Source organism: Triturus cristatus, chromosome 1_1, assembly GCF_964204655.1.
Source record: "Triturus cristatus chromosome 1_1, aTriCri1.1, whole genome shotgun sequence".
Taxonomy (NCBI): Eukaryota; Metazoa; Chordata; class Amphibia; order Caudata; family Salamandridae; genus Triturus; species Triturus cristatus.
The window spans coordinates 317,856,949-317,881,963 of NC_140579.1; the positions used below are offsets into that span (position 1 = coordinate 317,856,949).

A 25,015-nucleotide genomic window follows, 5' to 3' on the forward strand; every position below is an offset into this window, starting at 1 on the left:
CCCTATGTATGTAACAACAGTGGGTTTAAATATTTCCCTTCCCATTCTTTCTGAATTAAAAAGTGCACATAGTGCTTGTTTGACCTCAGCCTTGTCTTTAAGTTCAATTCTGGATGGGTCGGAGAAAAGATCGCCTCTGTCCACGGCACGCAATGTTTTTAAAACTCCCGCAAGCCAAGGAATTGATAAGCCGTGGTCACATTTGAGGCAGTCTTTTATAATGTCTTGTGTTAAAGTTTCTGAGTTGTTCCTCCAGATCCTGATCCAGAATAGAGCTGGTCTAGTGCTGATGAAGTCGCAAACATAAGGGAGGTTTAGTTCTTTATGACAAATAAATTCAGAGGATGAGATTGGGGCGCCCAGTAAAGGTCTATTCGACACTAGTGATCTGTTCTGACATCATACATGTTTGACAAAATGACACTTCTCCATCTGAGCGGAATGAACTAACATGTATTTGAAGATGAAAAAATAGGGTTTCTAACCTATTAATATTTGACAGGAACGATCATGCAAAATATATGACATCAATTGAGGGAGATACACACCATTGGGGTGTCTTATTTATGTAAATGGGGCACTGTGACCGATGTAAAGACCCCATGAGGCGACAATTGATCTCATAGTGCCTTTATGTGCTAGGTAGTGGGGGAATGCCAGGCGTGAATGGACACGTATTGCAGTGACCAGTCTGAAACATGGGTGGAGATCTCTACCTCTGTGGGGGTGCAATTAAGGCTCCTTCTGCGTAAGTGGTGGCCGCATTATAATGGAACACATGATTGCTTCGTGACTCAGTGTTAAGTGCTGAACGGAAAAATGTCGATCCGTGTACTAGGTCACAACGCGGGCCGCCGAAGTCAGCCTTGTCTGTACAAGCTCGGCAATACCATTTTACGGCGAAGCTGACTTCGGCGGCCTGCATTGTGACCTGTTACACGGGTCAACGTGTTCCCTTTAAGCACTTTGCACTGAGTCACAAAGAAATGGTGTTTTCCGTAATAGGGTAGGCACCTTATCCAGGGTAAGTAGGTCCATCCTCCCTGAGCCTGATTAACCCTTACTTTCTAAAGATTGGTAATCTGTTCATTCTGTCACAGCAGCTCCTGTCTCCCTTTTGACACGTGTCCATGTGTGAATTACCATAGAGATTATTCTTTTTCTGTCTGGGCTCATATTTTTATGACCTCCCACCCTACTCCAGCGCCAGCTTTGTGGCCTTCCCTCACTAGGGTAACTTCTAGAGACATTCTTTCTTGGTAGTTTCTATGGCTGGCTAGACCTAATGCTAATCACCTGATTCCTCTTTTCCTAAAGTACCCAGCTGGGTCCTATGTGAGTAGAACTTCCTTCTCACTTATTTGGTGAGCACGTCACCAAATCTGGCATTTGTTTTCGATTGTTTCATCAGGAAGACCTCACACTAAAATGTATCTGATAATTTCTCGAGGTATTTATTACCCCCTACTGAGTTTTTTTTCATTATTTATTTCAGGTGTCTCTCATTTCTATGGTTCTGATGAGACCCGTATTGTTTTAAGAGGTCAAAACGTCATCGACTGAAATTCATGACAAATCATTCTTTGGCCTTCCTAACTGAAAGGAGGCATTTGAAGTGCATTGTTAAATAACCTATGGTCGTTGTTATGTTTGAAGAAACCTCATTGTATGTAAAAATGTGTCACTTTTGTTTGTTGGTTCTTTTTTACTTTGGACACTGAGCTCAGTAAGCATGGTTTCAAATACAGGCATCATTTTTGGATGCAAAACAGTATTTGGTCTTGTTTATTGCAGTCTGTATTAAGGTTATTTCTCGGCATTCTATTTCAGTGTTTAAACTGCCATTTTGCCTACAAAAGTATTATTATTACATTGTCCGCAAGAACCTTTGCTTTCCTAAATATATAGTGTTGAGATACAGCACGACATGTGGAGACAGTCCTTCTGCAACTCTAATTGATGTGCAGATGAAGCGATTAGGGAACAGAGGTTTCAAGAAATTAAGTTCTTTGGGGAATGTGGGATGCTGTCTCTCTCTGGGCTTTGAATCCGAGGAGTGTGTGGGCAGGGAACCGACTTAATTGAATGCACGAAGCAAAGCAAAGCCACCTGGCCCTAGGCACCATTTAAATACCAAAGCCACGTCCAAGATGGCCGCCGAGGTTTGCAGAGATCTCATGAGATCTCGACAAACCTCCATGTATAAAGCATGCGGCTTAAAACAACAAAACTAACTTGGGGTTGAGATATTTGGGGGCTAATATGGCAACTCAAAACCCCAATAGGGTTTATAGCTGAATAAGAAACCAATAGCTATCAGAATAAAACATACAACAAAAACATGTACCAATCACTTGGGGGCTGAGATACTAATACCCACATAATCACGGGGCTCCCAAACCTTGGGGGCATAACCAATTGTATGTACACAAGTAGACTATGGGGCATTCTGCTCTGAAGGCATCTGTTTGGGGGAGAATGGAGTGGGCTAGTGACAATTCTCCCCTCTCAGAATGAGACCCAAAACAGTTGACACTGGCCGTGTTTTATTTGGTTAATGAAGATGAAAGACATGGACCAACATGAGAGTATTGCGAATGTTAGTAAGCGTCTCCCATGACTGTATCCTTTCCAGTCCATGATGTAATAAAATATTCCTTGGAAGCGCTTAGAGTCAAGAATCGAAGCTGCTTCATACTCATCATGATCCCCTACCCTAATAGCAGGAAGAGGGATACCAAAGCTGGTTCAAGGAGAAACTGGTTTCAATAAAGAAACATGGAAGATGTTACCCATTCCTCACCCGGGGCATATACTGGCTCTTGTCTGCGACGCTTGCCTTTGGCGTGGGCTAAAGCAGAGTGCACTGCTTGTATCAAGGTTCGGAGTAAGACATGCTAGTCATGTACCACTGGGACAGAATAGGCTTGTCTGAAGGTAAGAAATGTGGGTAATACCCTTGAAAACAATAAAATGGGGTCATTCCTAAGGATGCTTAATCTGTATTGTTATGGATGAATTCCGCCGTCCACAGATACATGGCCCAGTCACCATCCGAATCGAACAACAAGCAATGTAGGTTTTTTGTTCTATTGCTTGGTAGGTGCGCTCAGCCTCCACATCTGTTTGGGGATGGTAGCCGGGTGATAGATGCATATCTATGCCTAAAGATTGACCAAAAATGGGAGGCTGCACTGCGACCCCCTGTGGGTGACAAGGGCCAAGGTTGAACCATGGAGCCGAACAGCATTGGACATAAAAATCATTGGCAACTTATCAGATGGGAGAAGTTTTTCAGCAGGATAAGATGAGTCATCTTGGAAAGGTGATCAACCACAGTTAGAATAGTGGTATATCTTTATTGTCCTTTGGAAGAGCCACCACAATAACTAGTGACACTGTGTGCCGGGGGCCAGGTGGTACGGGGATAAGTCACAATATGCCAGCTGGGGACTGGTGGCTGCTCTTTCCTTGTGCACAGGTTTGACAGGTTTACACATACTGATGTGTGTCTTTGGACATAGATGGCCACAAAAAATGCAGCTTTAAGAGTAACAATCTTTTTTGAGGAACGGGATGGCTGCCTAACAAAGTGTTGTGACATGACACTAATGCTTGTTGTTGTAGATTGTCATCAAGTGAGTAAAAACAGTCCTTATGCAACAGTATACCATCATGAAACACTGCATCAGAAACCTCTTTAAGCTATTGGTCTGTGGATTTCTTTTCAATATAAAGACGTAGCTCTTGTAAAAAGTCAAAATTCATTCCCAAGCCTTGAAAGCAGGCAGGTGGCAAAATTTGTTGTGGAGGTTTCTTTAAGTTTGGCATTGTCCATTTCCCCCAGGTGGGAGAGAGCATCAGCCTTTACATTGTTTTTTCCTGAATGATTAGTGATTACAAAATGGTAATCATTGAAAAACTAAGTTCATTGTAATTGTCTAGGAGAAAGAGCTCTGACAGAATGAAGCAACTGCAAATGTCTATGATCCATATAGATCACAATCAGATGTTTTGGCCCTTAGAGGTACTGCTGCCAGTCTTCAAATACTGCTTTGATCACCAAGAGTTCTCGATTAGTGATGGAATAATTACATTCAGCTGGTATCACTTTGTGAGCGTAAAATGCAATGGGGTGTAGCTGACCTGTGGTTTTATCCCTCTGGAATAATATCCCATCTAAGGCAACTTGGAAAGCATCCACTTCTATAAAATACAGGCTATCGGAGTCATTGTGCGCCAATATTGGAGCTGTGGTGAATTTGTTTTTTAGGGTTTGAAATGCTTCTTCCTCAATCATATCCTAGATGAATGGCACTGCTGTGAGCAATAAGCGGTGATTGAGGCAATTGTTTTGGAGAACTGGTCAATAAACTGTTTATAAAAATGTATGACCCCAAGAAACTTTGGACTTGCATTACTGGTGTTGGGGATGGCCAGGTATCAATAGGTTCCACTTTCTTAGAGCCCATACAAATTGCTTGAGGACTCAGGATATAACCCAGGAATTCGACTTGGGTGGGTGAAAAATATGTTTTTCCCAGTTCTACATCCAGAATATTCCTGGCTATATTTTGAAGCATGGCAATTTACCTGCTGTGTGTATTCTGCTTCAGAACTAAAACATATAAGGATGTCATCTATATACAAACAGCAGATCAGACATCAATGAATATCCTTAAAACTTCATCTGTAAAAAACTGAAAGGCAGCTGGGGCTTCACATAGAGTCTAAATTATGTCTAAATTATGTCCAGGAAGCCATCTTCCGTTCATCTCCAGCTCTTACCCCAACCAAGTGATATCCCTTCTCAAATGTATCTTTGGGTAGATGACAGTCTTTTTGATTTGGTATAAAAGGCTGGGAATTAAGAGTAGTAGATACCTGTTCTTGACTGTGATGTTATTAAGAGCACGATAGTCAATACAAGGGTGGAGTTAATCGCCCTTTTCAGTTATGAAGAATAAAGATGAGGATACTAGTGACTTTGAATGTCTAATGAAGCTGTTTTCTAAGTATTGATCAAGGTACTACTAGAGGAGCTCATTTTCTTTTTCCGTCAGGGCATATATATGCCTACAGGGTAGCTTTGCCCCTGGAACCAGATCAACTTGCAATGGGGTGGTTGGGTATTGGCCTGTACTTGCAATAGAAATGTTTTATTCTCGGGTGTAAATTCCCCCACCCTAACTGAGAGAGGAAAGCAATGTTGGGAACAAAATGGAGAGTCCAAAGTGATGATGTTTGAGCTCCAATATAAACTAAGAGTGTGCTTGTAGAGCCAGGGAAGCCCTAAAATCAATCCGGACTGGGGTGCATCAATTACATCAAAACTGATTTCTTCCTGATGGTGAGTGAAAATATGCGTGGTCAATTTTTCTGTATCAAATTGGAACATTCCTTGCTGTCTACACCCCAGACTATCTCAGGTTTGTCCTTAAACTGGAATTATATGCCCAGTAGTCTCAAATATTCTACATCCAGAAAGTTCCCAGTAGCTCCAGGTCTATGAACCTGTCTACCTTCCAAGTAGAACCTGTAGCTGAAACAAGAATCACTATCAGGTGTAAATGATGTAGGTTTGAACCAGAGGACATTTTAGAGGCCGAATGTAAAGGCAAGCCCAGAAGGTTGACCTCGACCCATACCGATTGACTAATTTCCTATCAGATCAGTAACTTTTCCTGGAACAGATGCAGCACTAGTTTTAAGTGCGTTTTGTTTTGTTGGGCGAGTAAAACATTCTGCCTCAAAATGACCTGTTTTCCCACCATACAGGCATTAGTATAATTTTGTCCTCCTTTCCTTTCCCTCTTTTGTTAGAGGATCCCTGACCTTTCCAATTTGCATATGTTCTGCACTGTCTGTAACCTTGGGTCCTTCACTTTGTGTCCTATTTCATATGACTACCATCCTGGATTGATGAGACTTTACTCTTTCAGATCTCCATTCCATTAATCTATGGTTTAGTTTGACTACTAAATTTACTAAATCTTCGAATTCCCCACTATCTTCTGCTGGGTCAACAATTTGTGAAGTGAGGTCTTTAAGTTCATCCCTAAAACCCCTATAGATAATGGATACTCTTATTTTCTGTCCAACTCATTTCTACTATCAACCTATTGAAGGTGGTAATGTAATGTAACAGATTATTTGTTCCTTGCTTCAAGTTTAGCAGCTCGTCCTCCACTGCCTGCATGAATGCATTGCAACTTAATAATCGCCATATGGTTGCTTTGAAGCCACAGATATGATATAACAGTGGGTTATCTTTTTCAACCACAAATCTAGGTCTCCTCCCATTTAGGAAAAATTAGAGCTGTCACAAGCTGCATTGTCTAGTAAGGCTGTTGGTCTGGCCATGAAGTGTATATTGCACTGATTCATGAATGTTCCAAATTTATTACTGTCCCCATAAAAACCTTTGGGTGCAGCTAGCGGAATACGTGTCATTGTTACCACATGGATTGGTGTCGGAATGGTTAGGCCCACAGAATATATTCCTGAAGCACCACCTGAGCTCTGAAAGACAGCTAGTTTAAACACCAACTTTACTTAGGATTTGATGCCCGAAGGGGCAGGCACCCTCCATGACTTATCAGGTTGATTTGCCAATTTACTTTGTAAGTCTGATACATCCTGTTGAAGGCCTTGATTCTCACTTGGTAGGATAGCTAACATTCCTACAATATCTCACAGAGTGATATCTGGAATCTCCATATCGTCTGGGCAATGCAGTCGATGAGGGCTTTGTCTTCTGTTAACGTAACACCACAAGGCTCTTACTGTGTAAGTCGTGACATAACCCTGGAGAGACAATATGCACCTAGAGCCTTTTCCCCGACCACACCTAAAGGTAAACTACTACTCACACCTAAAAGGCTAGATAAGGATCAGGGAAGTGGTTCTTGATGATGGTGCTACTGAAGTGACCTCCAATTTGTTAGCCTGCGAATGACTACAAAATAAAAGGAAATCATGAGATAGTGTCCAGTTATCCTGGTGTGTCGCTATTTGCTTCCTACCAATTTGCCAACCCTCCTGCATCTACTCTAAATACCTTCAAGGCAACTGGCATCCTCCCTGCACCAGGGAGCTTAATCTTGGACACAATGGGAGACCGGTTTTCTTGTTGCCAAGTGTAGGAACGTAGCATCTGAATCTTATGGTTACCCCCACTTTTTGCTCGATGTTTCACTGTGATCCCCAGTCTATCTGCTTTCTCCCTACAATGTTATGTCATGTACTTAGGTACACTCCAGATTTGATACTGGGGTACCCTTGTCACTCCCTAGTTTATGGTACACATGTACCAAGGGCATAGGTACCCCAGAGACCTACCATGGGCTGAAGCATGTATTATGCCACCCATGAGAGGCCATGCAAAATGTAACCACAGGCCTGCCATTGCAGCCTATGTAAGATGGTGCATGCACCACTTACTTTAGATATAGGTTTACTTTATCTATAGGTCACTGCACTTAAAACCTATAAGGCACCCCAATAGCAGGCCTTGACAATCCTGAAGGCAGGGTGCTGGGTTTTATGTGAGAGGGTGCCCCTGCCTGAGCAGAGCACCCCTGCAAACTTCGGAGACCATTCTCCCGGGTTGTCGGTGCAGCGGCCCAACATCTAGGTAGAGGTGCATTATATGCTCGTGTAAAATGCTATCTCAAAAACGGCTGCAACAATGTCATTTTTGGTATCCAACACCTTGGAATCATATCTTCACACCAGTAACCGGTGTGGGAGGTCTGATTCCACCCTTCTGAAGCAAGATTCGTGGGGTCCCTGGTCTTCCCGGTACCAGCCTTCTTGACCCGGACAGCACAAAATGGTTGCTGCCGACCAGCGACACATTTCTGCCCTCCTGCTGCTGAGCCAAGCTCCAGCAGAGGAAGGCAGCACAATAGGCATCCTGTCACAGGGAGGTGTGACCACCTCCCATACAGGATTTAGTGTATTGGGGCTGGGTAGGTGTAATTCCAAAGTGCCTGTAAGTCTGCACAAGGGGCACATTTGGTGTCCATGTGCATAGTCCAGTTCAAACCAGTCCTGGTAGCCGTTGACTCCTGCTCTGGCGCAAAACTGGATAAAGGACATGGGAGTAACCTCCCCACTGTCCTGACCCTCCCATGGGAGGCTCCCCTGAATCTGTCCAACCTTCCCCCGTGGGTACAAAAGGGCTTACCTGGCTGTCGGACCCTAGATTCTATGTGCACAAGATTCTGTTCAAGAAACCACTGACCTTTGACTGTCTGGACACTCTGGACTTCGACTGGGCCTGACTTCATCTCCCTCTCTGTCCAAAGCATCGTCTGTGCCTGTGCACCATACAGGCTCCGTGCAGGACCTGTGGAGCATTAAGGACAACTGCAGTATCTCCCTTGGAGTAAAGGAGTCACTCCCCTGTATTTGCAGGCACCGTAATGCAACTAACCCATCTGCTGATCCTGAGCTCCTGTGGACTCTAAAGGCTCCAGCAACACAGGAGGTGGGTTCCTATTTTCCTTGAGGTCGCGCTGCCTTCTCACTGAGTTTGAGGCTAGTATCCCTTGTGAGGACTGCATAACCCGAACACCTGTGCACCACGTACTTTTGCAAGTGCATATGCTTGTTTTGCATTCCCCAATTGAGTGCATTGGGCTACCGATAGCCCCCACCTCTGCGCACATTTTATACAAAGGACTTTGGCCTCCTCACACTCTGTGCCCTGCAAGCTGTGACTTTGTGAAAATGCTAGTGATGCCCTTGCAACTCCTGTGCCTTCGGCCTGTGGATCCACTTGAGGGACAACACTGCTTTTCTTGGGCTCCCTTGGTTGCTCCAGGCCTGCCCTGACTTCCCTTGATGTGGTGAGTCCCCTGGTCCTTGCTGGGCCAGACCGTAACCTTCTTTGACCTTCTACGTGGGTTGCTGCTGCGAAGGCTTGTTGGTGCTCCCACCGGACACCAACCCCTCAACACTCGACATCCTTCATGAGACAGCTCATATCCAGATCCTGGTTGTCCTCGACATCTCCTGGTCCCTGCAGCTGTAGATTCAAGGTCTCCATCTTCACACCTGAAGCACCCGACATCGGTGAACAGTCATCTACCGGGCCCCTGGTCACTCCTGAGTGACCCAGACTCTGGCCCCTCTGCTTTTAGGTTCCTCCCATCAAGAATCCACCTGTGGGTTCCAACGGACACTTTTCTTCTTTCCAGCAGTGGCATTTCTTCGAAGACTCCCATTGAGAACGACGGCGGTTTCCGTTGCCACTTCAGCCCTATGCACCCGGATTCCCTGGGATAGGTAACTCTGGTACTTATGTATCCACGCGTGTGGTGGCTCTCCAAACTTCTTTGTTCCAATGGGTTTTCTTGTAATCCACTGGGAAGGGTCCTTAAACCGTAAAACTGCAACCGCAACTCTCCCATAGAATTGTTTGTAGCACTCGGTTGTGTTCCCACACTGCACCCATCCTCCTTGGGGTCCCTACTTACTCACCTTGGGTGGATCCTGGGGGTCCCAGTGATTCTACATCCTCTAGACACTGTTTTGACCTGAGTCGTGGTTCTTATACCACTATTTTAATATATGGTTTGGTCTCCCCCTGGAGCCCACTGAGTATTAGTGCTACTTTAAAAATGTTTCTATGCTACAATACTGTGTGCTTTGTGTTTATCTGTGTGTAGATGTATTTAAAGTGTGTTATATTAATAAATACATATTTTTATAACTACTGTGTGGTTCTCCTTTCATTTAACCTATACATTAAGGTTGCATTCTGTTAAAACAAGCAGCTTGACATTCTTTCAAGACTAAGCCTGAAGGCTGCTCTCCACAGCTACAACTTGGATAGCTTTCTAAGGTTATCTTTGACCTCCTAAATCACCATAAGGTTTGTTTGGACTGGTGCAAGGTGCCCACTTTAATTAGTGGACAGCATATACCAGGCCAACTTCTCACAACAAGGGTTGTCAAACTGGTACGCTATAATACTGCCAAGGGTTTTCTGGAAGTGCTTTCTGAAAGAGACACAATTTCACTATCTTGCCCAATCATTTAAACTTTGTTACAATTATTACAACATAGGTTCAGCATATGTGTAAACTGTCATATTGTTATCTTGCATTTCACTTTGAAAAGAAGTTACAATGTTTGTTCACATTCAACTCCCTTTCCTTAGTGCTTTACAATATGTCAAGTTTTGTCTGCTCATCCTAAACAAGTCTTTGTTAACTGTGTCTTAAATCACAGTGTGTGATAGAAGAGTTTAAAAAAATAAAATTCCTTAAAATAGATTGTAATTATTAATTCCTTGAGTTGCAGGTACCTATTTTTTCTTTTGAGAGTTTTGTGATGCGGGCAGGGAACAATGCGATTCATGGAGCTGGTCCTTCAGCAACTCCAAATAATGTGTGGATGAAGCAAGCAGGGAACAGAGTCTTCAAAGATGCTAAGTTCTTTGGGGATTGCGTGATGCAGTCTGATTCTGGGTGTTTAATTTGATGAGTGTGATGGGAAGGAAACGCCTTCTCTGAAAAGTTGAGGCAAAGCAAAGCCTCCTGGCCCTGTACGTGATTTAAAAACCATATCCATGCCCAAGATGGCTGCTAAGGCTCCCAAAGTTTCTGCATGATCTTGGCTAACGTCCATGTGCAAGACAGGTGGCTTAGAACAATAAAACAAACTAGTGGGGATAACATGGCAACTAAACAACCCCAATGGGGATTATAGCAGCATAATAAACCAAAGGATAACAGAATAAAACATAAAACAAAAACATGTACCAATCACTCAGGGGGCTGAGATACTAATACTGTGGTATGTTTGTACGTAGACTATGGGGCACTCTGCTCTGAAGGCATCTGTTTGGCGTTGAATGAAGTGGGCTTGTAAAAGACTCCTCATACTTCATGCATTTTTACATGCTGCTTTGTAACATTTCTAGGGATAACACTTGCATTGTAATTGTTGCATACCAGAGCAGAATGCTGCTTATTTTCTCCCATTGAGGATCAAATCTGAAGGCCGCTGTGGAAGCTGTAATCACCTCAATACTGCTGCTAACGATCAAACAGAAACATGATCTTAACCCCTTCGTCGCGGCAGGAATTCTGCCGCGGCGCTGGGGGGGGGGGGGGGTTTGGGGGCAGCGCGGTGGTGCTGTGCTCGTGACGGAACCGCTCCATCACGAGCCACGGTTGAGCTGTGCTCATGACGGAGTGGTTCCGTCACGACTCCGCCCACTGCGCTAATCGCCCGCACAGGCGGGGAATTAGCGCCGCGTGGGCGGAGCGGCCGCCAACGGCCGTAGCATGACGGAACCACTCCGTCATGAGCACAGAGCAACCGTGGCTCATGACGGAGTGGTTCCGTCATGAGCGGGGAAGGGGTTAAAGCACTCTGTTCCCCTCACCACAGAAAAGACAACGACTGTCCAAGAGATCTATTGTGAACATTTCCTCACTGCACATCCTTCTTGTATTTTATTCTTCTTTGACTCTGCTCCTGTTCCAGCATGAAGTTGGCTTTGTAGCTAGCTGGATCAACAAAAGTCCTTTAAGGACTTAGAATAGCCCTTTGGGCCATTAGACTTACAATTGTCACTTGCAACTAGTCTTTCACATCATCATCAAAGATTGTTACTCCTTGTGTAAGGGGTAGCTAATCTCAATCTGCCGGAACTCCTAGATTGTGTGATATCCATAATTAAGCAAACAAATCACACCATTTACCCTAATCCCAGGAGGCATGCCTATGTTCCTGTAACCAATCGATGAATTTTGCCAATGCTTCTTCTAGCAATTACTAGGTACCTTGTCCCTAATTTGCATTGTTTCTTTATTGTTTTAGGAGGTTGTGAACACTATGGTTCAAAACAGTAAAGATGCTTGTCTTCTAAGAATTAAACTAATTTCAGTGAGATTAGTGGAATTCTTAATCTTTGTATCAGACACATCTGGGTAATTGCTTAACCTTACAAAATTTTCTGTAACAAAATTCTTATGATATTGTACAAAGGTTTGTTCCGCTGCTTGTTATCACTTAGTAATCACAAATAGCACACAATGAGCAAAGATGGAGTCCTGGTTTCATTGTGCATTGTTTAGCACAATTTGTATCATTACGTTACCCACATGTAGTCTTTATGTATTTATTCATTCTTGAATTAAAATTAAAACAATGTGTCCTCACAACTCTGGACATCCACATCGTTATTGCTTCCATGTTAATCGTGTGGAACTCTACCTAGACATAATCTGTACCATCTCCCTTGATGTAAGCATTTAATGCTCCTCTCCTATCCCAAGAGTGTGCTGTGTTTCAGGGATCACCTACATTTCCTCTACCTACTGCAATTCTTTACCTTAAGGTATGTGCTGCTCTATGCCACCATAATATAACAAATGTTTATTTTCTTAAAGTGTTAAATCACTTTGTGGATCTAAAGTGTTTTCTTTTGTGCACTTTGATTAATGTACTTGATTTTCTACAATATTTCAGTTATCCTGGTGTAATCCTGTAAGTGCCGGGGTCTTGCATATTGCCAGGACTTTCCTAACATTTTTCCACCCTTCTTGGTCGGGCCTTCCTAGTTGTGTTGACCCAGGGATGGTCTGGCATTTTGCCAGATCTGTGGCTATGAGTACTGAATTTCAGACAGGGCCTCATGGTTGTCTGACTTCAGGTGCTTGCTGATCTGACCAACCAAGTAATGACCTGCATTTCTTCTCTTCATTTGTGTTGGGCTATGTGACAATTTTGAGAATCGAGTGTGTATGTGCATTTACATTATGTGTCTGCCATTTGCTGGTGTCCTCCTTGAAGTGTTGGGGGATCTTTTGAAGATCACAAACATTTCTAAGATCATTTGTGCCTCTCTACACCAATTGGGGTTTGCCTAGACTGTCTACACAGTGTACCCTATTTGGTCCTCTCTATAAAGAGCCAGCTTCCTACAACTTACATTTGGAAGGAGGTTAAGAATGCTGAGTTTGGTGTCTACTTTCTTTGGATTTTAAGTCCAATTCTGAATATCCTACTTTTAGATAGTTGGCGATTTCCTTCCTTAACCATATGGTGCCTGCAGCCTGTTTCCTGGGACACATGACTAGGGGTAGTTGGCAGCTGGCCTTTGTGTATTCCTGCCAAACACAATATAGGGTCTGGGTGTTGCCTGGATAGGCCACCCTGACTTGAAGGGAAGGGCAGAGCTGTTAACACCACACTTGCTCTTCAAGGTACTGTCCCAGTACACTCAAAAGACTCACAAACAACTTTACCCTAGCCTAATATGACCCCAGGCAGACTGGAACCAGAGCAGGGAGGAAGGAAATTCCAGAAACCTCTATAAGGAGAAAACTTCAGAAACTTCCCCTACTTCAAAGGGGGCACCAGGTATAAACCTTGGACCCTCAGACCCACTCTTAAGTACACTCCTGAACCTATAAATACTACAGAAGAAGGACTGCACTGCTGCCATACTTCCCTGCTGCTTATGGCCTGCCCTGCTGTCTGAGAAGGAAGACTGAACCTGCACCGTTCATCCCAGGCTGAAAAGACTCTAAGGGCCAGCTAATTGACCTCCTGTTCTGAGCTACAGTAAGACAACAAGCTCTAGCTGACCTGTTGCAACTAGACGTGCCTGGACCTGAAACAGGATCTGACCGACTCCTGCTGGCCTCTGCTGGAGTGAGTTCCTAATACCCAAGAGGTGCCTTCCATGTCATCGACCCTTGTTGTGGTATCAGTTGAGCCCTCCATGAAGAAAGGAGGAATCCTGAAGTGTTGTGCTCTCCGTGACCAGGAACAGGCCAGTTCATTCCAAGATCTTGTCTCATGAACTGACCACCAATGCAAAGGTCTGGTGAACCTGACTCTTTAAGCAGGACCGGAATGGGAACTGAAACCGGCCTTGGCAAACTGCTCAGCCAGGCCCCACTGGGGGGAGGGGGGTGCATCCGAGGGGTTTGCTAGGGCTGGTTTCGGCCAATTTTGTTACAAGGGGCCAATATTGCTGAACCCCAGTAACAAAAACGGCCCCTAGGGGCCCAAAAACAGCCCCCACGCTGGCAGCCAACCGGGGAAATGCCCGGTGCCCGCTACGGGCAGTCTGGCCCTGTCTTTAAGCTATAGCAACCGCCAGCGACGACGGGCAACCTGAGATCGCCACTACACGCTACAGCATCAACAGACCACGGTGGACACCAATGTGAAGCCCCAACAACGAATGTCAGTGACACCCGACAGGATCTTTGTGGAAGAGCGACAACTGTTTCTGATGCCGCCCTACAGCAATGAACATCACAGATACTCTCCCTGCTATTAGTGGCCTCCTCCACAGTGAACTTGACTCTTCAAGCTAGACTTTAGAAGGAAACCTTTTCAGCGGGACTAATCTGGTCCCTGTATCTAACCTGCTCTCCATTGCGGTCAGCCTGAACATGTGACGTAACACAGTCAAACACGGCCAGATGACCGTGAGTGAAGCTTTGTGCTTTTAGATGCTATAATCAGTAGTAAATCCTTGCAGTTGCATTTCTGCTGTTCTACAGTTTGGATTTGAGTTGTTTTGGTGTTAAACAAATAATTACATGTTACACAATTTCTTCTTAATTGCTATGTTTGTGTTTTCACTTTATTGCTGTGCTACATAAATATTTTCCACATTGTCTCTACGCTAAATCTAACTGCTTTTGTGCCAAGCTACCAGAGGGCTAAGCACAGGTTAATTTAGTGATTTTTGTGGTTCACCCTGACAAGAATTGAGGCCGCTGCTTGAGAAGGGCTCACACCCCCCATCAACCACCAGCCCAATTTCTCACAGCCAGTGACATTCATGAACATAAAAATGAAGATCTACCCCATATCATTTGCAAGAGATTAACTAAATGAATAGAAAGCACATCTATTCAGACAGAAGTATCTACTGCCTCAAGGCCTAATGAGTATATTTTTTGACATAGAAACAAAACACAACAGCAGCCACAAAATGAATATAAGCAATGATGCTAGATTTGCTGTGTGGCACTTGACCAGGCCCTTCTGAAGCCTTATTTTATCTGGCACTAAAAGAAAGAGAATAGATGCATTTGGGAATTTCTTTTACATTCACAACGCCATTCATCACATTGTGCTGTGAACCATTAGCTGTGCTGAAGTGTATTTATTTATTTATTTTTGAGGGTTTTATAGAGCGCGAACATCAGAGCACTTTACATTAAACAACTGTTAGTTATACAAACAAATAAATGCAGGTAACACGCGTGTACATAACATTTCGTTCAAAAAAGTAGTAGGGTACATAACAGGAAACATCCCCAATGAGTCAAGTCAAGGGCAGATAAAGTGAGTAGGATGTTTAGTTAGAGCCTTAACATAGTACGGATTACCAGTAAGGGAGCTGTAGATCTCGGAATTTATTTAGTCTGTGTTCAGGTGAATTTTGCCAGGAGAATCGCTTTAGCTTCCTTTTTGAAAGATGAGGTAGAGGCATTCAGTCTGGTTTCTGAGGGAAGTGTATTCCATATTCTGGGCACCATCCCCGAGAAGGATCGTTTATATGTTTTCTTCTTGTTGAACCTTTGAGGTTTCAGTAGTAGGTTTTCCACACTCCTTGAGGATCTTAAACCACCAGAGATCGTCAGTTTCTGTGCGAGGTAGCTGGGTGTATTATGATTAGGGCTCCCAGTTTTCCGTTTTTACTGATTTTTACAGATAAATACAGACAGAAAACTATTTATTTTCCTGTCTGTATTTATTTTTAAATACAGAAAAATACGGAAAATAGGCCTTCTTTGAATGATTTTTTTCTACTGTCGGTCATGAGTGCCAGGTCAGTAGGTGTTCAGACTGAGAGGTAGGAGAGATGAAAAAAGTTAACAGATTTCCTAATTAAGCTTAAGTAAGTGCAGATGTACAGTTTTTATGCTATTCTGCAATGCAGGTGTTTTCAGATAACACTATTGCACTGTATACTGCTAAAACCTTTTCGACATTGAAATGCGAGTATACATTTATCAGTTAAATAAATGTGGAAAAATACACATTGCAGCTTCATTTATACAGAAAATACAAAATAGAAATGATAAATACAGAAAAACTGAGCATAAAATAAATATGGATAAATACAGACGGAAATGTTGAAAAAATAAATACCATAAAACCGGGAGCCCTAATTATGATGTAGGGATTTATGCGTCAAGCACGCTATTTTTAGATCAATTCTGGCTTCAAGCGGTAGCCAGTTCAAGGATTTTAAGTCTGGGAAAATGTGGGAACTTCTTTTCGAGCCTGTGATGAGTCTCGCTGCAGCGTTTATTGAGGCTCTTAGGGGTGCTGTTGTAACTTTTGGGAGGCCACATAAAGAGACACTTCCGTACTCCACTCAAGGGATAACTAGAGCCTTTACTGCCAGCTTGAAGTCATTGACTGGCAGGAAGGGTTTCAGCTTCCTCAGTGTGTTTATCTGGAAGATTGCTCCCTTTGTAGCGTTGCTAATGTGTTTTTGTATAGTGAGGTTGCTGTCAAGAGTAATTCCCAAAGATTTCGCATAGTCCACAATGGTTGGTTGAACGTTGAGTGCAATAAGATGTTTGATCAAGTCTTACATTAAGGGGACTTTGGCGGGTAGAGCTATAAGGAGGAATTCGGTTTTTAGAGCGTTTAATTTGAGATGGTCTGGGTGTTCCTGAGCGTGGAGTTAAGCAACTTAATGTCTTCTAGGGTGTTGATCTTAAGATAAAGTTGTGTCTCATCAGCGTACATATGAAATTGTATGTTAGACGCATGTAGAATTTCGCTGAGAGGTTCCATGAACAGGTTAAACAGTGTCAGAGATAGTGAGGACCCTTGCGGGACTCCCAACGTTACTGGTAAGGCTTTGGAAAGAGTGTTGTTGACCTTGAATTTTTGTGTCCGGTTATGGAGGAAAGAGGTAAACCAGTTTAACACTGACCCTGATAGACCCATTCTATGGTTCAGGAGCTCTATCAGATTCTCGTGTTTGACCGTATCAAAGGCTGAGGATAGGTTTAGTAGGATGAGTAGGCATGATCCGTTCTGGTCAAGGATTTGTAGTGCATCGTCAATAATGTGTGTCATAGCTGATTCAGTGCTGTGACCTGCTCTGAAACCTGATTGGTGTTTGTTCAGGAGGTCAAAGTGATCAATATGTTTAGTCAATTGGTGGTGTACACATTTTTCAAGTAGTTTGGCCAAGGTGGGAATATTGGATATAGGACGATAGTTGTTAAGGTCCGTAGGGTCAGCTGTAGGTTTCTTTAGAATGGGTGAAACCAGACCTACTTTGAGGGAGGCCGGGATGCAGCCTTGTTGAAGTGAACTGTTAATGATTTTGGTCCAGAGCGGCAGAAGCCATGGTGTTAGGTCTTTAACAGCGTTTGCAGGGAGAGGGTCAGTGAGGTGATTGGCCGGCTTCAGTGCATTGTGAATCTTGCCTAAAACCTCTTCAGTGTAAGTATCAAAGGAAGACCAGGCTGCATAGTTTTTTAGGTCAAACTTTGAGGGGATTTGGTGTGGCGCAGTTGGTGGTGAGGTGGGGGTTTTCGAATGAGGAGTGGTGTGTAATAATAGGTCATTAAGGAGATCCTTCTTGATGTCAGTCTTCTGATTAAAGAAGGTAGAAAATTCTTCACAATTGGGTTGTGGACGGGCTATGTCTTGTAGCTGGTGAGGTGCGTCCTTGGATTGAGTTTTGATTAACTCGAAAAGTTTTTGGGGACGATTTCTTGCTTGGTCTAATTGGTGGCTGAAGAAGTCTGTTTTAGTGCGCTTGATCTTTTTGTAGTAAGCATTTCTCTTTTTCCTTAATAACTTGAGGTGATTAGCAGATGGGACTGATCTCCAGTTGCGTTCCAAGGTTCTAAGAGCCCGTCTATCCTCGTTAAGAAGACCGTTATACCAGGGCTTAGAGTCTTTAGTGGAAACTCTCTTCAGTTGCAGGGGGGCTACCTTGTTGATTATCGCGGTCATGGAGTCGAGGTAGTTGTTGGTGAGATCATGGACATCAGAGGTGCCTACAGGGGGCCGAAGCAAGTTGTAGCTGGAAGAGGGTAATGTGTTGGGGTTGAGTTTTTTCAGGTCTCTTTTCCAGATCTTTGGTTTTGTGGATTGAGCCGAGTTGAGTTTTATTGTTTCGTTGATAAGGAAGGTGATAATATGATGGTCCGACCAGTCACAGGGTTGGATCGACTCCAACTGAATGACGTCAATTTTGGAGATTATAAGATCAAGGGTTGAGCCTTTTTTGTGTGTAGGGCTGTTGCAGGTTTGGGTGAGGGCTAGATCATCCAGGAAGTTTTTGAGGCTATTGACCACTGCGTCATTGTTGTCATTCCAATGAAGATTGAAGTCGCCAAGGAATATTTGGGTATTTTGCCGTCCGTTGTTAGTTGAAATCATATCCATGAGGTGTTCAGTGAAGAGGAGGTTGTCTCCTGGTGGATGATAGATGATGTGGAGTGAGCATGCTGGTTTGCCATTGCAGCTAATGTCCAGGTAGAAGTATTCACACAAGGGGAATACAGGTGATATGGCTCTGTTTACAGTGATGTTGCTACGATGTATACAGTCTATACCTCCCCCTATCTTTTCCGTTCTGTCCAATCTAATGATGTCGTAGTCAGGGGGCACTAAAATGTCGATGAGTGGGGTGGAGGATTCTGTTAGCCAAGTTTCAGTTAGCATTATCAGGTCTAACTCCTGTGAAATGATGAGGTCAGCTATTTCAGCTGTGTGTCTAGAGGCAGATCTACAGTTTAGGAGTGTGCATTTAAGACGGGGTGAGATGTGGGAAGAGGAGGGGTCCTGAGTGAGAGGACACTTAGGTTGTTATCGCTGGCTCCTCTATTGTTGTGAGTAGCGGATCTGAAAGGGTTGAGGGGGATAGTAGGGATGGTCATCTGAGAGGACGTAAGGGAGTTTGTGAAAGAGGGTTCGTAAGAGTGAAGAAGAGAGAGAAGATCGCTCTCCGAGAGCGGATTGATACTTCGCATTGGGTGGGTTAATGTATTGTGGGAGGGAACTGTTTTCCAACTGGGTGGAGTAAGTTTAGAGGTGGATGTTAGGTGGTACGGGCACTCGCTCGATTTAGAGGTTCTTGAGGGAATAGAACGCCATGATTGTCTCGACATCACCTCCTTAAAAGAGTGGAGCTCCGTTTTAATTTGGAGAAGTGCGGTCATAATTTCATCTATTCTTGGGTCTGGTGCGGTTATGAGTGAGGTTGGTGGCTGTGTTATGCATGTGGATGGCTGCGCTGTGGTCCGGTTGGGTGTGTGAACAGGTGCAGGTATGCATAGTGTTGGAGGCATTGTGATGCGTGAGGGTGGGTGGGCCGTGAGTGTAGATGGGTACGTTGTGGGGGTGGCTGGCTGTTATGTGGGTGTGGGAATAGTAGGAATGGTAATTGGGAGTGTGGCTTGCTCTGAGGGTAGCGTGGTTTCAGAGAGGTGATGGGGTGTCATATTATGTGACAGCAACCAACGTGGGGGGGTGGCTGTGATGGGGGAATATATGTAAGGAGAAGCAATATGGGGCATGGATGAAGAAACGGGAGAGATGGTGTCTATGGGGGTAAGATGTTAGGGGGAGGGGAGCTATGGGCTTAAGTTGAGGGGGTTCCAAATCTAAGTGAGGAGCTTGTGCTGTCTCAGTCATGCTGGGAGGTAGAGTGTGTGGGTTAGGTGAAGTATTGTGGGGTGTGTTGACGGGAGGGGTGTTCAGGGTGGAAGTACCGTAAGAAACCGATGCCAGCGGTGGCCGGGGCGGACGAAGGGCGAGGATGTCAGGCATGCAGGGTGGTATTGATGAGGTGATGTGTGGTGTGAAGGAAGGAGGGGTAAATTGGGTGGAGGACAGTAGTGGACAGTGTGGTAGAGGGGCGAGACGGTTAGCCGGGGTGTGTGGTGTTACCAGTTGTGTGCTAGCGATGAGAGAGGATTGGGTAGCCAATTGGGGTTTAGACACTAGGTTTTTAATGGTGGGGAAGATGTTGTCCAAGAGATTTAAATTACGGTCTGTGGCTTGGATGAGGATAGTTCCGTTATTGTATATGGTGATAGTAGCTGTCGCATGGAAGAGCTGGGAGGGGTAAATACAGAAAACTGTACCATGAGCGGTTTTCCTCGCGGTAGAGATCGAGAGAGAGGCTAGGAATGCTTTTCTGCATTGGGCTCTTTGTTTCGTGTGGAAAATGATATCAGTGGTTGTAATCCCGATGCGTGGTGAGAAATAAGGATCTGCGATGAGAGTTTCGGGGTGAAGTTTTATAAAATTGTGCTTGAACCGTATGGCTGATTTTTTTGTGAGGTTGGGGGGTAAGTGATGCTGTAGGTGTGTGTGCCTGCGCGCTCCATGATGAGAACAGCACAGTAGGTGAAGTGATATGAGATGTGAGGAGGGTATGAACCCCGTGGGGGTACGTGGTAAGAGTGCTTGGGTGGGGGTGGGAGAGGAAGGGTGAGGACAGCCAGGTGGCTAGGTAATCAAGGGCTGAATGGGAAATGGGGGTGGAATGTCGAGTATCCTGGTGGTTGCCCCGGGGGAGCGGGATGCAGCGTGGAGTGAGCTCCAAGATATGACCAGCACCATGCAAATGATATGAGATGTGAGGTAGGAGTGGTCCTCGTAGGGGTTCGAGGTATGTGGCGAGGCATGCTTGGGGGGGTGAGTAAGGGGGGAGAAGAACAGCCAATGATGAGGTGGCTAGGTAAAAGTGGGCTGAATGGGAAACGGGGTCGGATCTCAAGTAACTTGATGGCTGCCCCAGGGTGCAGGGTACAGAGTAGGATGTGAGGGACAAGAGAGGAAGGAACATGGAAAGAACCAGGGCTTATGAGTAGAGTAGCATGTAATATGTTGCATGAAGAATTTACAGATATTCTGATTTGCAGTGAGATGGCGGAGAGGTCAGTCTACTCAGAGATCTAGGGTGGGGACAGTCTAAGATGGCCGCCTCATTGGGAGAGATCTTATTGACCAACTATGTGGTCCATTGTCTGTTTCCATTAACTGTGGGAGCATCCGTGTAGTCCTATTTCACTGTCCATTAAGATTGTAGGGGATCTATGGGAAAACCAGTGTAGTCCAGTTTCACTATCCGAGGGACTGTAATAGCAAGATAGTCCTGTTTCAGTGGTGACTGATTGAGGTTAGAGGAGGTTAGAGTAAACAGAAGTAGCGGTGACCGATGTTTGGAGTAGGCCAATTGACAAAGTTATTTATGACCTCGGCCATTTTAAGAAAGAAGAACCAATGGCCGCTGCCATCTTAAAAAGTATAATGATGGACAGGAAAGTGCACAACAAGAGATAATAGAGTTAAATGCCACATATGTATCTTTACCTTAACGAGATGTCTACGCTGCTGTCGTTATTTTTGTTTAGGCACAATCAGATTGATCAGCTGGCTTCATCCAGGCCCCCTTTGTTGGAGGAGGTGTTGTGGTCGCGATGTATAATAACCATTCTTTCAAATTGAGTCTTCCGACATCCATCAAAGAAACACCCGAAGCAACGAACGCACTATTGGCGTTATTTTGTGCTGTTGTGTGTGTTGCTCCTGAGGGGGCGGGGCCGAGAATCGGTTTCGCCCTGAAGCCTGGGAGTCTGCCAGTGTCCTTCTTCTGGGGCATCCCAGGGGTTGCTGCCGCTTAGCTCTCTGTGTGGCTGGTGGAACGCTTCCGTCCCAGCACTGCAGTCTAGCCACCTCGTTCTGGGGGCTCCGGGGGCCCGCCGCCACAGCGCCGGAAAGGCACTCGCACTGCCTCCTCCCACGGCCCTCATAAACTCGCCGCTGCAGCCAAGGTGGAAGATCCTGCCGCCACAGGCCGAGGTTTCCCGGGGCTTGGGGCGACAACACAGGGAATCAGGAGATCACGTCCCATAGTGGTCCCCTGGAGATAGGGGTCAATCTGCGGATCAACGGGGGCCTGCAGGAAGAGCTCAGCACCTTGAAACGGGGGCTCCAGGGGCTTACCGCTCCCTCACCTGCTGACTCAGCCGGGGGTTCGTCAACTTCTGCGGTCGAAAGGTCCTGCGGCTTCGCTCCTCGGGTCGTCCAGAGAGTCCACGGAGCAGCTGACCTCTGCTCTCATCGATCTGGTCTCGTCGCCCTTCGGAGGTAGTCCCAGCCCAAACTTGAGAGGGTGGCGGTTGCCAGGGACGCTCCCAATACGGCTCCGTCTTCTCCTCCGCACATCGATGGCCAGACCAGCCCCACGGGTGGCGTCACGACCGTCGTCGACTCTGGGGTCCGTGACTAGGTAAGAATGGCTGTATGTTTAAAATACGATAATCTCAAATTAATCCAGTTACTCCTGTTACTCTAACGAAGTTGGATCTTCAGAATGGCAGCCGCTGATAGGGATATTCCCAAGAGGGGGATCCCAAGCGCTTGGAGCTCCTTCTGAATGCTCCTACCAGGCGGCCATCTTTTGTATTGTTCAATGACAAACAATCATCTTGGGTCCTGGGTCAAACTGACCCATTTGAAAAGCAAACATGAATGCATTTAGTAAGTCTTCAACAATACAATGCTCATTGAACTGCTGATGATTCAGCTTCGCAATCCACATCTCCTAAAATAAATGATGAATATTGTGTAAAACCTGGCATAGTTTCACATGCAGAAGTCAACAAGACATCAAGCCTTGCCACCTGGCATGTTTGCTTACACAGTCTCTACCTGGCACAGGGATTTCATCCTTGCTCTTTTATCCCCAGACACTGCATCCTCACAGAAGTCCATTCTGGCATTGGCAATAAATGAAATACTATCAAAACTCTTTTAGCCGAGAGTGAAAGTAAAACTGAAACAATTCAGCAGCCTATTCAGAACAATCAATGGCAATGCCAATAGGTCTGACTTTTAAATGTAAGTGCTTCCTCATTCAATGATGGGTTTAGGAATTCAATTAATCCTCGTATATAAATTGTGTCACTCATCCAAACAGTCATGCATCAATTCATCCACCCCTGACTCATTCTTATATTTATTCACTTACACAATCACAATAAACTGACAAAATACTTCAACAGCATATGAAAGATGCTTGCAATAACAAATAAAAGTAAACATAGCAGCACATGCTGCCTTACAATAGTATTTTACACAGTATTTCATTTATTTGATGTTACAACATGGCTGCCACATTTAGATTCTGTTGGCAATCTTGGAATGGTAAAACAGGTAAACCATAGACAATGCTATTCCTTGAGGGGGTATTGCTCTAGAGGCCGTGTCCTTGCCTGATTTGGGGCAATGCATAGGCAATGAATGGCAGGGAAGCAGTCTGTTATCACTGTATGGGGAGCTGTAGTAAGCTCTACAAATATTGAAAATAAAAAGATGAGAAGGAAAGAAATGAGAGACAAAATGGAAAAACAAAGGAATGTCTCATCAGTACTAACACTACAGCACACCCATGTTCAGGTGGATGTGCATGTGAGCAGGAAAATGATGTCACTCATACCATAATAGCTGAAGTGGCTGACCTTTATCATGAATGCAGGTAGAGCCATTGGCTCTATTGCCTTGTGAGTGACAGCATTTTTTGGATCTGATTTATTTTCGTGATTTTTATTACAAATTCCTGGCAGACAGGGAGTTACTGCAGTGCAGATCTTCTACTCCTAGGCTTTGTCAGAGGGAGTTTAACACCAAAATCCTTTCCTACAAAGGCAATCTGTTAGATTCATGTAGTAGATGCCTGCAGCCTTAAAACAGTACATTAGGAATCCACTGTTAAAATCTGAATAGCTATAACACGTGCTTCAGAAAAAATATTTAGGATTATCAAATTCTACATCTTCTATCTCCATTGTATGTGCTGGCAAGCACCAACACAAATACCTTGCCCACTATGGTAAACTCTGGTATCCTATTTAACAAAATACCTGCCTGCAAGCTTTGGCCACTGTAATTACAACTCACTGTTAAAATCCTATTGCCTTCAACACGTGATTTTTACAATATGTAAGTCAGTCCTACTAGCTTTCTCAGATATTTTCATAATAAACAGATCAAACCTATCAAATTTGAGAAAGGTTTTCTCAATGAACTAATACGGCCTATAGTTTTTACCATTGGCTTGACATCATAGCTGGCACAGGCCTACTGAACTTCACATAAGCTACAAACATCACGATACAGTTATAAAATTACAAATATGTACAATATTACAATTGGCAAAATAAATACAACTCATCTCAAATTAGCCTAACAAAAATTATCACAATGAAAATCTTCTACCACAGGGTTTGCCACAGAGGATGTTTGTGGTGTGCTGCATATGTTTACATGCTCTCGTGCTGAAGGCACGAGAGCTCATATGTATTTAATTGTAGTTCTACGGTCTGGCTGCGAACGACGCATGCCAGGATTCTACCAACGTTAATCAGTTGGTGGAGATCCTGGTACGCAGCGGGAGCGCCTGGCTGTGGGTGCCTTGACTCTTTCATTAAATTATCCAAAAAGATTGCCTGCCTACCGCATTTATTACATTGGCGACAGGAAGAAGGACGGATTCACGCACCCGGCACCCACCAGCGTTATTCAAGAAATTTAGAGGCAATGCTATTTCTTGAGACTCCGCCTCCTTTCACACGCTCTTGCTGCCAGCTTGAAGGTTTGTCTCGTAAGAGCTGCTTCCTGTCTTCCGCATTTGAGGCTAAAAGCATTCTGGGCGATTTCGTCATAATAGGAGACATCGCAGTTACAACGCGGTGTTCCCTAGCAACGAGGGAAAGCAAGCCCGGACGCTCCCTGTCAATTACGCTTCACGCAGGCGTATCCTAGCAACGCCAGCAAGCTCGAATCAAGAAGATCGACGCTTGTTTATTTCTACACGGAAGCAGTCACGCTCTGAGGCACTTTAAATTACCTTCGTCCAAAGATAATTCAACGCTGTTCTTCTGATCCAAGGTAGGATCCAACCTTCACCTTCACCACACAGTGACAGGCACACTCTTTTAAGCGCAATTCAGCCTGCACTTCTCACGGTGAC

General features: G+C 44.6%; 1 long non-coding RNA gene across 1 annotated transcript in view; it reads left to right on the plus strand.

The window, feature by feature from the left end:
- The window catches only part of LOC146870174 (uncharacterized), a 70,835-nt gene that overhangs the window by 35,793 nt on the left and 10,027 nt on the right, over positions 1-25,015 (plus strand). The window lies entirely within an intron of this gene.